Below are 12,413 nucleotides of genomic sequence, written 5' to 3' on the forward strand. Positions count from 1 at the left end.
GTGCACAACAGATTTTCATGTTGGTGGGATTTGTAAGATGCATCAAATCAAAACAATGTTTAAATTACTTCTGGACATTTATATAAGTCTTGTCAATTTAATTATAATCGTTCTGAGTTCAGAAACATGAAGACGGAAGCTCACTAAAGATCCAACCTACTAACACCTGGGCACTTCCTGTCTACTTATTCACACCTGGCAAAGCTGGTTGCTGTACCAGACAACATTAAGATAAATCTGGACCCACTGAGCTCAGTAACAATATTATTGTAAAAAATATATAAATAAAAAATGCTGAAGCCAAAGTCGTTAAAAAATATGATGTTGGAGGATGAGTACTCTTTGTACCCCATTCTTTAACTGCATATGTGGAATGTGCAATCCATCTCTATAAAATCTGAACTGAATTACACTTATTATTTAGACTTCCAGTTACCAAAATTCAATAAGAACAGGAAGACTTCACTTCATCCCTTTCAAGACTTCATGCAACACTTTTTAAAAATTATATTGGAAATTGAAGAAGTGATAGTGGTCTCCTGATGTGTTTTGGTATTTCCGTATTCTCAAAATTGTTGAAGGAAGCAGTCAGCAACTCAGCCAAATTTTGAATTTAACCATTAACTCTTCTTTGTTTTTGGCTCTAGATCATTAAAAAGAACTTCTATTATTCTGGATCTGAGATGACTACTTAAAAAGGTATACGCACACAGTGACAATGTTGAACCAAAATAACCCATAGGATATGACAGTAGTACCCCTGGAATCACAACACTATTGGTGATAAATACTTTGCATTTTAAGGCACTATTGCAGCTTTCCTGTTGACTGAAGTTGAATGGAACATCCAGATTTTTTCCATTTTTAGAGATATTTTGCTTTTAACTAATGTTAAATAACTAAATAATAGGTTGCTCTGAATGCCCCCCATTTATTTCCATGGAAAATGTAGCAGATAAATTGAGCACAACAAAACTATTTGACAGAGAAATTCTCAGCTACAAAACACATTTCACCACAGTCATCACCATTAGGTGATTTGCACAGATAAACTGTTCTACAAACTCTTCATTTCTTGATGTCAGAGCTGTGCATATCTGCCCAGAAACAGGGCTTGTCTTTCACATAATTTATGTCACCACTGAAACACATCACCACTGCCTCACTGTGCTAACGTCCACTGTTTGGTCTCCATAAACATTTAACAAGTGTCAGTGAAAGTCAGTGGGTTCATCTTTTAACACGTGAAAGGTTTGAGTGACACACATATTTGCTCAGATGCAAATTTGTCAGACCGTACCTCTGCTGCCATCTGCCACACAGCAATAAAGTGAAATGGAATATGGGTGGGAAGGTTCAACCTCAACCGCTATACCACCAACATCTGCTTCTGAAGCTGTGGGCCAACTTTATAAAATAGGAAGCTGTACTTTCAGAGCAGCCATTCTATATTTGTGTTCTTCAACAGCTCGAAACCCTCTCTTAAATCAAAAGACAATTAAAGATATTTGTTGCTGTGTGCCTGAGAATCAGAATTAGATATCTAGCTGCTCCTGTCAGAACACATCTGTCTGAGAAAACACTGGAAGGAAATAGGATGTACACTTAATAGAAGTTCCAGGGGTGAAGAAATTGCTATACAAATGGAGATGGAACAATCTCCAGTTAACAACGTATAAATAATGCTACTGAGCTGCTTGATAATTTAACATTAGTATCACCTACATTTTCATAAACATCAGCAAGGATTTGGATGTTTGATATCAAGCTTCTTGAAGTTGGGGCCTGTATAAATAAATCATAATTATTTCAAATATTTATTTACTATTGTTTGAATGAATTCCATTATTTTTCTTGGATGCTTTCAACTTTAAACAGTTTTTAAGGTAACTAAGTCATATTTCTGTGATGAACTTCTTTAGAATATATCCCATTGGACAAGCTGCAACACTTTATCACCTTTTAACTCATTCATCTACTTTTTAATCCCCTCTGTAAGTGGGCTTTACAGCATAGTCTCTCTAACCTGATGAAGATCATCAGTTATGATTAGTTTATGATATCTACATGCGTACATCAGATATTGAATGTCCAATTAGTATTCAAGCGCTTTCAAGTCCATACGTTATCGATTGTCAAGGACTTAACTAAATAAAGTGAAACCAGCAGTTAAGGCCATGTCAGGAGTATCATACTTATTTTTCCGTATGATAAAACATAAAAGGACAACTTTAATTGTTGTCCTTATATTATATATATATAAATAATTTTAAAATTATTTCATTTATTGTCTATTCACTTTCTATTATAAATACTTCAATAATGGTCCTTAAGTTCTCCTTTCAGATTCAGGAATGTCAATTGCCTTGTTACAGAGTTGTATTATTCCAGCTCAAAGAATCCCTTTATTCTTTGAATTTATTCGAACACCATGAAGATTAAAGTTACCACAAGGCTTTAAGGGATTGTGCTTTACAGGATATAAGGACTTTTTAACTCTCCCCCCCTTGCTTTAAGGTCAAAGGTCTTGGAAATTAATTTCAATTCTGTCTACTTAAATTTTAGGAAAATAAAATAGTATCCCTAGAATAGATGTGTTGGGAGAGACTATTTAGAATACATGCAAATCTCTGCTTTTACACAAAGATGAATGATTCTTCAACTGAAGAGGTACCTTAATTATTATAATCTGTAAGCTCTGGGAACAGGTAACTTTAGAAACAATAAACTAAACATTGAAAGGAATCACTCTGCCCAACCCCATCTGTCACACTATACAGACAGTAGTGGTTTCAGCTCTATCTTAATAATCAATTATGCTATGCATAGTTTTTTCCAAGATCTCCTAGGTGATCTTGAAAAGTCCCAAACTATTTCCATGTCTGATTAAATCAGAAAAATTTTCTTACCAAATGTAATAACTCAAGCCATATTTTTTTAAGGTACTAATTTCCAAACAGACCTCATAAATCTTAGCTCTATGGGGACTAGATTTAAATGCTCACATTCAGTAGCTTCATTACATCAAATACTTGACAAAGCAGCAACATTATCACTATTGCTATTTTTTGAAAACTGTAAACAATATGTATACAAAAAGGAGACATTTCCAAGTAGTTTTTATTTAAATAAATCTAAACACTTCTGAGATAAATATATTAAAAAAATATTCTGATTACTCAGAATTAAACAGCTAAGCTACTACAGAATATCTATTCTGGTAAGTTTTTTTTTTTTTTTATATATAACAGGCACTACTGTGATAACTGAGACTTGTAGAGACATAAACAAGTAGAATGATCTGCAAACAGGCTGGGTGCAATATCACTGCAGCATGAAGATTCTCACAGTTCATTTTTGTACTGAAATAAGTCTTGTAAGAGATGAGTGCCCTGGGGACATTTGAGAATCAGAGCAAATAATATATTTCACCATTTCAATGGCTGAAATCCCCTCAACAGTATTTGATACATTAATGCATTGACATTTCGTACTCTTCAGTTGTACTGCACTACACTTGTAGGTACTACTGCACTACATTTGTAGTCTGGTTGATATCTGTGCCTGATATGGCAAGAACTTTGTTTGCCATACTGAATGTACATAACTGTTTTTTCCTTGGTGAAATGAGTAATCACTCAGAGGGTATATAATCAGTGAATATACAGGTGTTATAATTAAGAAATATACAAGAGAGTTTGGCTAAGCGGGTTATTACACCAAAAAAGAACAGATAGAGGGCTTACCCTTGTCCCATGCTGCTGAAGAAGTCCAAAAGGAGGGATCTCCAGAAAGAGACCCTACCCCACTGGCAGTCAGCTCTTAAATGGGGTCTAGGAGAGGTGGAGCCAAGCTTCCAGCAGCACAGGTGAATTGGCTTCACCTGTGCTCCCAGGGCTGACTCATTGCTCACCTCAGGTGATCAATCAGAGGTTCAGGCCGTGATTCAGCAGTTCCCATACAGAGGACAATGGAAAAGTAGATTCATAGTCTGTATAATGGCCAAATGTACTGCATCACCTCTGTAGAGAAAAGTAAGCACATCTTTAAAATATATATATATATAATATATTATTTCTTATATAAATATAAGAAATAACTGCAACAATAAAGAAACTTCCCACATATTTTCTACCTTAGCTAGATTAAGCGAGATGTGTAACATACAAAGAATGGACTTTTTAAAGTAAGAAAGTTCAAAATATACATTAGGTCAGGTTGCTTTCTGCCTCTCTTCTCCCTATACAAGAACATAGTTTTGAAAAGAAAATAATTTTCATTATCTTCCCATACAAATACCTATACAAAAATACATTTACAAAATGCATGCACCATGATTATGTATTGTATCATAAAGATCATGCAAAAGAGCCATCACAACATTAGTTCTATATCTACAGAAAACTCAAGTTACGTACAAATGTATACTTATTTATTAAGATGGTAGACACACAAATTGGATTCCTGCTTTCAGAAGTGAAAGGTTAATGTCACATATCATCAATATATCAGTGATAAGTCTCTGTCATTCAAAAGTTATTCAAGTATAAATGCCCCAAAACTGCAGATTCTGTAATGCATTTGTTAACTGTGTGAACACAGATCAAGGTGAAAAGAGAAATCAAGCTTAACAGAAAATTGCAGTCTGTAAGGAATGCAAATATGACTTTGGGAAAACAATGTATGAAACAATTCATTAAGCAATAAAATAGAAGACAGAGCAGGATTTTTGTTAATACATGTCTAGCTAAGGAAAATGAGCTTGCTAATGATAGTAAGCAAAAAATTCATTTGATTTTTTCAGTTAAGTATAACATAGAAACAGCAAGAATACTTCCTTGCTGATTTCATGAGGCTAAAGACGACTAACCTATACTTATATATACTCAGAATATTGTATAGGACAAACTCCACAAAGCACTGGTTGAAACCAACTTCTGTGTAAAACTTGTTCAATACCATAAAAACTGTAAAACTGCATTTTATCTGAGCTTTGGAAAGCTTACTGACACAATCACAGACTTCTCAATAAAAAAAATAGGAGGGAAAAAGAAAAGAAAACTCAGCTTGTTCAGGCTGCTCACCAAATAATCAGTGTGAAGTAAGTTGAACGTGACTTAAGCTGTGGAAACACAGGTGGATGAGAAGAGAGCTATAGAAATAGAAACCAGGATAGATAGAATAGGGCAATTTTGCTAATGCAAAGGAGTCAAAAACCCATCTGGCTGCCTGAAAATTAAGATCTCTGATAAGTTAAGGAAGTGAAATGCTAGATGACCAAAATATCAATAGCTCTCCTAAGTTTGAGGAAGGAAAAGATAAAATATTTTGCTAGCAGAATGAATAAAAAACTGTTAAGAGACATATTTGAGGAAGTACACATAGTTTTATAAATAAAAAACGGATGAAAATGGCAATAGCAACCCTGACAAGAAAGAACGATTGAGAATTAAGTCCAGGAAGATCTGAAGGGACACTGGAAAAATTAAAGAAGCAATAAGAAATCATTAAATGAAGTAGCTGGGAACTGAGACTGACACAAAGCTTCTTTGGATCCCTATGATAATGAGCAGGCCCAGCAGCCCAACTTAGAACTTCATAGTTCATATCAATAAATACATAAGTTGTCTGAGGAATGACTCCCTACTACTGTCTATACTGTCATATCAATGTTGTACTTTTAGAGATTAGCTGATAAACTTATGGAAACCAGCAAGCTTTCCCCATTTGATATACCTATCAAGCTAATTAGGCTTTTCTCTTCTGTAGAAGTAGATGCTATTGGCTTCTCAAACTACATTGAATAGATCAGCAAAGGAACACCCTGTAATATATGAAGTCTTTGTGATGATTTAGGCCACTGAATTCTGGAAAAGAACTTGTTGCTCTTTCAGTAGTTTATTCAGTCATAGCTTTAGCACCAAGCGAAACAACTTTTAAAGAACATAATACATTTAAGATGTAGCCTCTGACAATAGACATGAAGGCAGATATGCAAGTCATAGTCACATTCAGCTTTATAGTTAATGAAGAGTAGTGCACGTGTATCACCTACTAGAGATGTTTTTTCCTATTTATTAACTAATAGCAGAGCCTAACACATGATCACATTTGGATACCAAGGTGCAACTGAGTTCCATAAACATATTTGCAAAAACAGGGCTAAGATTAGAGACAGAAGGAATGACACAACAAATTATTAATTTTACACTATATTGTAACTAGTCTTGAATGCCTCAGTGCCTTATCCAACTTGGAAAGATGACTAATTATTTGCCAGCTTCTCTACAATAGAAGTACTACTATACCTTTCTCATTCCTATCATTAGAAATGGCTACTGAACTGTGAAACAAAGTTTGTTTTCTACTTTTCCTGCTTACCTATCTCTTTTCCTAGATAAATTAGCACTGGAACATCATATCTTAATAGGAAGGTTTGCATTGAAGAAGAAATGTCACTAATGTATGTTTCTTTGCTTCCTAAGAACTTCATAGAAGTCAACATACAATCAAAAACATGTTGCAAGAATTAATTGCAAATGATTTACAGTCAGCAACTCATAAGAGAGTCCTGCCCCGTGGCACTTCACATATTGGCAGAAACGTAACAAGTAGATGTTTGACACATAGCTACTTAGAAGATATGAAAGTCAATAACCAGTATTTTCTCTTTCAGCAAACCCAGACTAAAACTGATTGCTTTTCACAATGACTATGACAAAAGAAACTGCTCAAGTCTCCACAACTTAAGACCACAGTTGGAAATCAATGACTATAGAAAACCTTATGAAGATTAAAAGAAAATAAAAACTTCCTTATACGTAGATGATCTACAGCATTATTAGATATGATATATAAAACATTTTAGATGATAATGTTTTAAAATATTTTTATGTTCCTTTCTTCTATACAAAAATGTTTATCAGAATGCTAGGCATGCGCTCACAGTAATTTAGAAAAACTGCAGTTTAAAATGTATTGAGAAAACTAATTTTCATAAAATTTAAAGATAAACTCTGTCTTTAACTAGATTGTATGATTTTGATTACCTTTTGATAGATCGGGAACTTTGACAGGTGAAATGAGGGTAGTGCAAAATTAGAGTAAATACAAAGAAAGTATGAACAAGAATCTGGCCTCCAGAATATATCTTACATTCAGCTAGATACCGTAATATCGGAAGATGAGAAAATATGCCTTAGCCTTTTTAATACACTTCTGACAGGTAGGACAGTATCACCTTCTTGACTAATACAGCTTCAAAACACCCTGCCAGGAAGGCCATTAGTAACATTGATTACACTGCGTACAAAAAAGCTTCTATATGTCTCTTCTGAACCTATTTTTCTTTAAAATCCATTCATGCTTCCTCTGATCTTTTGTGCTAAAGCTGAGAAAATAACCCAAGGAGGTATTATCTTTCCTATTATGATTTCTACAGTGCTATTGAGGTCTGTTCAATTCTCTTTCTTTTCCCATTGAAAAACAAATGTTTTTGTCCTCTCTTAAGATTCTTTTTTTCCTCTGATAAGTACAATAAAAGTACATGTTACTATTAATTTATATATTTATATATGTAAATACATATGAATCAAAGATAAAAACAATCTTATACTTTTCTTCAGCTGACAATGAAATTCAAAGCACCGGAATTTTTATTTCAATACATTCTGTCAAAATCACCTGATAATTTTTATTTGACTTTTACTGCAATTTATCTGCAGCTTTCTCAGATTCCTGTTATTTCACTACTTTTATCTCCTAAAACAGGCAACTTGTTTAGTATGGAAGCATTGGGGAGAAGTTACTTCTCTCAAGTGTAGTCACAATGTTCACCAGCTGTTGAAAGTTTTTTTTCTTTTTAAATCTTTTACTCTTTCCAGATACTTTTGAATTATGAAATAGTAGTATAAGCCAAAACTGTCCAACTGTCATTTATACTTAGTTCAGGGCTGGTTACTATCCTATAGAAAACTAAAAGCCTCTCTGCTGCAGAGAGAAAACACAGGTTGATGGGAGATGTCTGGGGCCCTTTTGTTTTCTTGTGTCTTGTCCATGAATTGTAGAGTTAAGCAGTAGACTGACTTTCTCTCTGATCCTCTCCAGAAATTTATGCTATAATCTACTACTTTTAGCTCAGAATTACCATCAGAATCCCTGTTGACAAACACTGCAATAATTTCAGGTTGTTCCCTTTTGGGCACCTACAGTCTCCTGTACTGTGCTGGCAAGCACTGAAATGAGCTGCATTTACTCAAGAATCATTAGCAGGTTTTAGTAGCTATCCGTGTAGTTGTAGATCAAGCAGGGTTTAAGCCACCATTCCCCAACTCCCATTAGTCCCCCAGGACCCCTATATATTTCTAAAACATGACATTCCAAGTCAGCTGACAAGTCCTCTAGGCAAAACCATTGCATTCACCCATGCTTTTTATGCAGCATTCCTATCAAACATTGCTATCATATCTTCTTCCTTAAGGGCTTCTAAAATCTGCCTTATCTGTTAGAATTATCTTATTACGTTGTTGTTGTTTTCTTTTCCTCTGAAAGGTCACTCTCCCTTAAGCAATTTAATAAATTACTTTATTTGCCCTTCCCTTTCCCACCCTCTTAACCTATGTCAGTATGGAGAAATACAAAGCAATTTCCTTAAGTCACTGATTTAGATAGGCACAGAATTGAAGTACAATACTGGGTTCTCAGAATGTTTCATGGAATTCTTTTGCTTTAAGTTTTCCTTACGGATGATGTGCTAATTTCAACTAAACCTTTACTCAGAAAGGACTGCCACATGTACAGCCAAGATTAATTAACACTGATGAGATACAGTCTAAGTTATCCTTCCAATATCAATCAGTAAAAAGCTAATTATTAAGACCTTGCACTCAAATTCCACCCCTGTACAAAGAATTGCTAGAATCTGGCTACTGTTAGGTACAGCCTAAAATCTTGCTTGCCATGTATGCATACTAAAAAAAAAAAGCTACAAATGTTTAAGTGCTTTCCTTTGTTACCTATTACTGCAGTGTTGATTTCATACATATATTTAAGCCTGCTAACATGTAAATATAACATATATTCCAGCAAAAAGTAGTGAGAGATACACTCACAGAGCTTTAAAAATCCTAACACTTGAGTAATCACATGAGTTTTCATTGCTTCTGACACCAAGGTGCAAGGTCTTTGAGAAATCAGGTCTTAATTACTTTCTAAAAACAAGTAGTTTTAATAAATAAAATGAAAACTTATCTGTATTTAAGCCACTGTTTCTACCACCATCTTAAATAATTTATGACCAAGTCACAAAAATTTGCTGACACTATCTTTAGAACTGTTTATATCTAAAAAAATAAAACTTCTATTTTCACCAGTATAATCTGCTTAGTAGTGGCACAGTAATGAATAACAGCTTTCTTACATCCTTGGAATAGAAGCAAATATAAGTGTGGATTTGAGTGGTTTTCTTAACTTCTTCATCTTAACATCTGTGTTTATGTACTTCTTAACTGCAGAATTTTATCATGGAAAGGAAAAGAGGGGGAAGGCTTCCTAGGGAGATGGTAGAGTCCCCAGGCCTAGATTTACTTAAGAGATGTGTTGATGTGGTACCTAAGGACATTGCTTAGCAGTGTTGTTTTAGTGTTATGTGAATAATTGGAGTTCTTTATTTCTAAGTACTTCTCCAAACTAAACGATTCTGCTTCGTTAGCCATGTTTTTCTAGAACTTTTGCAAAGGATAGAGGTGGTTCTACAAAATGAAGTACTAAAGAGTGTTTTTATCAATCATGTATAACACACAAAAAAAAAAAATGTAGAGAGTGAAAGGATACTATCCAATGAAAAACATTTTTCATTGTGCCACAAGAAGGAAATGGATAAACATCTCTTGTTCTAACTGTGCTTGAAACTAGTATTTATGATTCAGTACAAGTACAAAGCACTTCAATTACTAACAAACAGGACTCATAACACAGTACTGCACCATCACTAACAACTTTATGCTGAATTTGAAGTAGTGGAGGAAAAGAAAAGAATTAAAAACTAAGAAAAGCCAGTGATAATAAGCTCTACTGGTAGTGCTTTAAGTAGACTGCATGTTTATGTTTTTTATCAAGATCTTATTCTGATAAGACAAGGGAAATAATAATTAGTTCAAGAAAGAGTAGTTTAGAATCTAAAGTTAACAAGATGTTATATCTATAAATGTAATACAGTCCTAGTAGCAAAATTACATGCAAGATAAGGGATCAGAAAATTACTCCAGAAGCATCAGAAAAACAGGTCAAAGAAACAAGAAGAGGTGACGGAAGCACATGATGCTTGTTGCATATTTCTAGCTTTCTGTATTTAGAGTAGAAATAAAAATTGTTTCTCTTTTCCTTAGTTTGAGACCTTGAAAATAGAAAAATAATTGATGTGCAACAACTACTTACCATCAGGATCTAGATATCAAAAACTCTTTCTAAGCACATGAAAGTAGTGCTTTAACTACAGTGTGGAAAGTACTCTGAAGCTAGTAATTACTGAAACACTACTGTGAACAGCTACTGTTTCTTTATTATCATGCTTTCCTGAGTAGCTGTTAGAGGATAGCAAGAATTTAGCTTGCATATTTAGGAAAGCTATTTGAAGACAAACATTGCATTCATTTAACAACTTTGTATAGATTTTGACAAATATTTTGTAACATAACAAAATTAACTAGATTCAATGCACAATGACAAGCACAGACAAAAAGAAAACCCATATTTTCCTTAGAGTTACCTTAAAGGAATGAAAACGTATATAACATCAACAAAGACTCTTACAAAACAACATTACAAGACACCACTAAAAGACACAAACACCATGAGCTTTTTATCAGCCATTTTCAGGACACTGCCACTGACATTCTAATTATACTCACCTCAGGAATTAGCACTTCTCACATTTTTTATATTAGTCTCTACAACAAATAGCCTTGAAAAATAAGTTTCTACCTTAAACAGAATCAGGTATAAACTCACAATCACCTGATATTTGGCTCTTGATTAGCTACACATTTGTTTTAATTATCCACCTGCTTTCAATTAAGTACCAGGAAATCCACCCTATTAATGGTACAAGCTAATCACTCTTGCATATAAACAGAAATTCTTTTCCTCCCAGAGTGCATCTGACAGATAAAAACAGCTAAAATTATCCTTTTGAGTGTATAGTATTTCAGTCAGCAATATTAACTGTATAGATGTTTTAAACTCTATTGGTAAGCGCTATGAGGTAACTAAAACACTGTATCCTATTGTGAACATGAGTTGAAAGATATTCGTTTTAAGCAGTAAATGAGTTTGAAAACATTTTTCAACTGATGTGTTACTATGTTCTAAAACTCTAGACCCTGTCCCCCAGATACAAGGATGTCTTTATTCTATATGCTGCTTTGAACGCATGTCTTAGTGACTGTAAGATCAGCTGCTATAGCCAGCTGTGTGATAGACCTGATGTTCTTCAGATCTGTAGAATGTAGCACATCAACGTACTATATTTTAGAATTTAAAAGTTAAATGTTACAGAATGGTTTTAAAAATCATAGGGAAGCCTAAGATGTCCTGAATAGCTTCCCATGTCTCACTAGTGATTTCATTACGGATGGATTTCCTTCCATGTTTTTTTCCCTTACCTCTTTTGAAATACAGTTTAAAAAAAAAGAAAAAAAAAAACACACACAAAAAACGTAAGAGTGCAGGCAATTTGAAACAATAAAGAGAAAACAAAGAAAATTGTAAGTAGTAATATGTCAATAAGTAAAGAATAGTTACAGTGCATTTCAGAACAGATATAATGAAGGAAATTTTAAAAAATGAATTATGCATTTGTATTTAAATGACAGTATAGCTTTTTGTCTTCAAAAGAAAGTGAAAACGGAATAAAAAATCTCGAACTAGCATATGATACAGCATACAAAAAAAAAGGACACTGTGGAAAAATTATGAAGTTTTTATTGTAATGCTCAAATGTAATGGTCAAAATGTAAATTACAATCAGATAATTTGTGAAATAGTCCTGATCGCTTAGACTCCTTAAGTCATGTTAGGAATTTTATCTCTTCTTGACAATAACTTCAGAGAAAAAAAAAATGTTGTTCATTTTTGACATCCTAAGAATGTTTACATGACAGAGGAAAAGATGACATATAGCATGAAAGTATTATACCTGATGGTTCTTATATACAGGATGTAAGAAAGCCTGCTATAAGATCTAATTATTCAGAATTGCCTTTTCTGCCCCAAAGCAATCATTTTGATGACAGTCTTCTATGCACTGTAAAACAAAATGAGATGCCTGTACTATATAAACTGGCTTGGTGCTTCCCTTTTTCTTCCTCTGCTATCAGTTTCTCCATCTCATTCATTTTCCACACATTAATGGTAAC

This window comes from Phasianus colchicus, chromosome 5 (assembly GCF_987193195.1).
Source record: "Phasianus colchicus chromosome 5, bPhaCol1.hap1.1, whole genome shotgun sequence".
In the NCBI taxonomy this organism is placed as follows: domain Eukaryota; kingdom Metazoa; phylum Chordata; class Aves; order Galliformes; family Phasianidae; genus Phasianus; species Phasianus colchicus.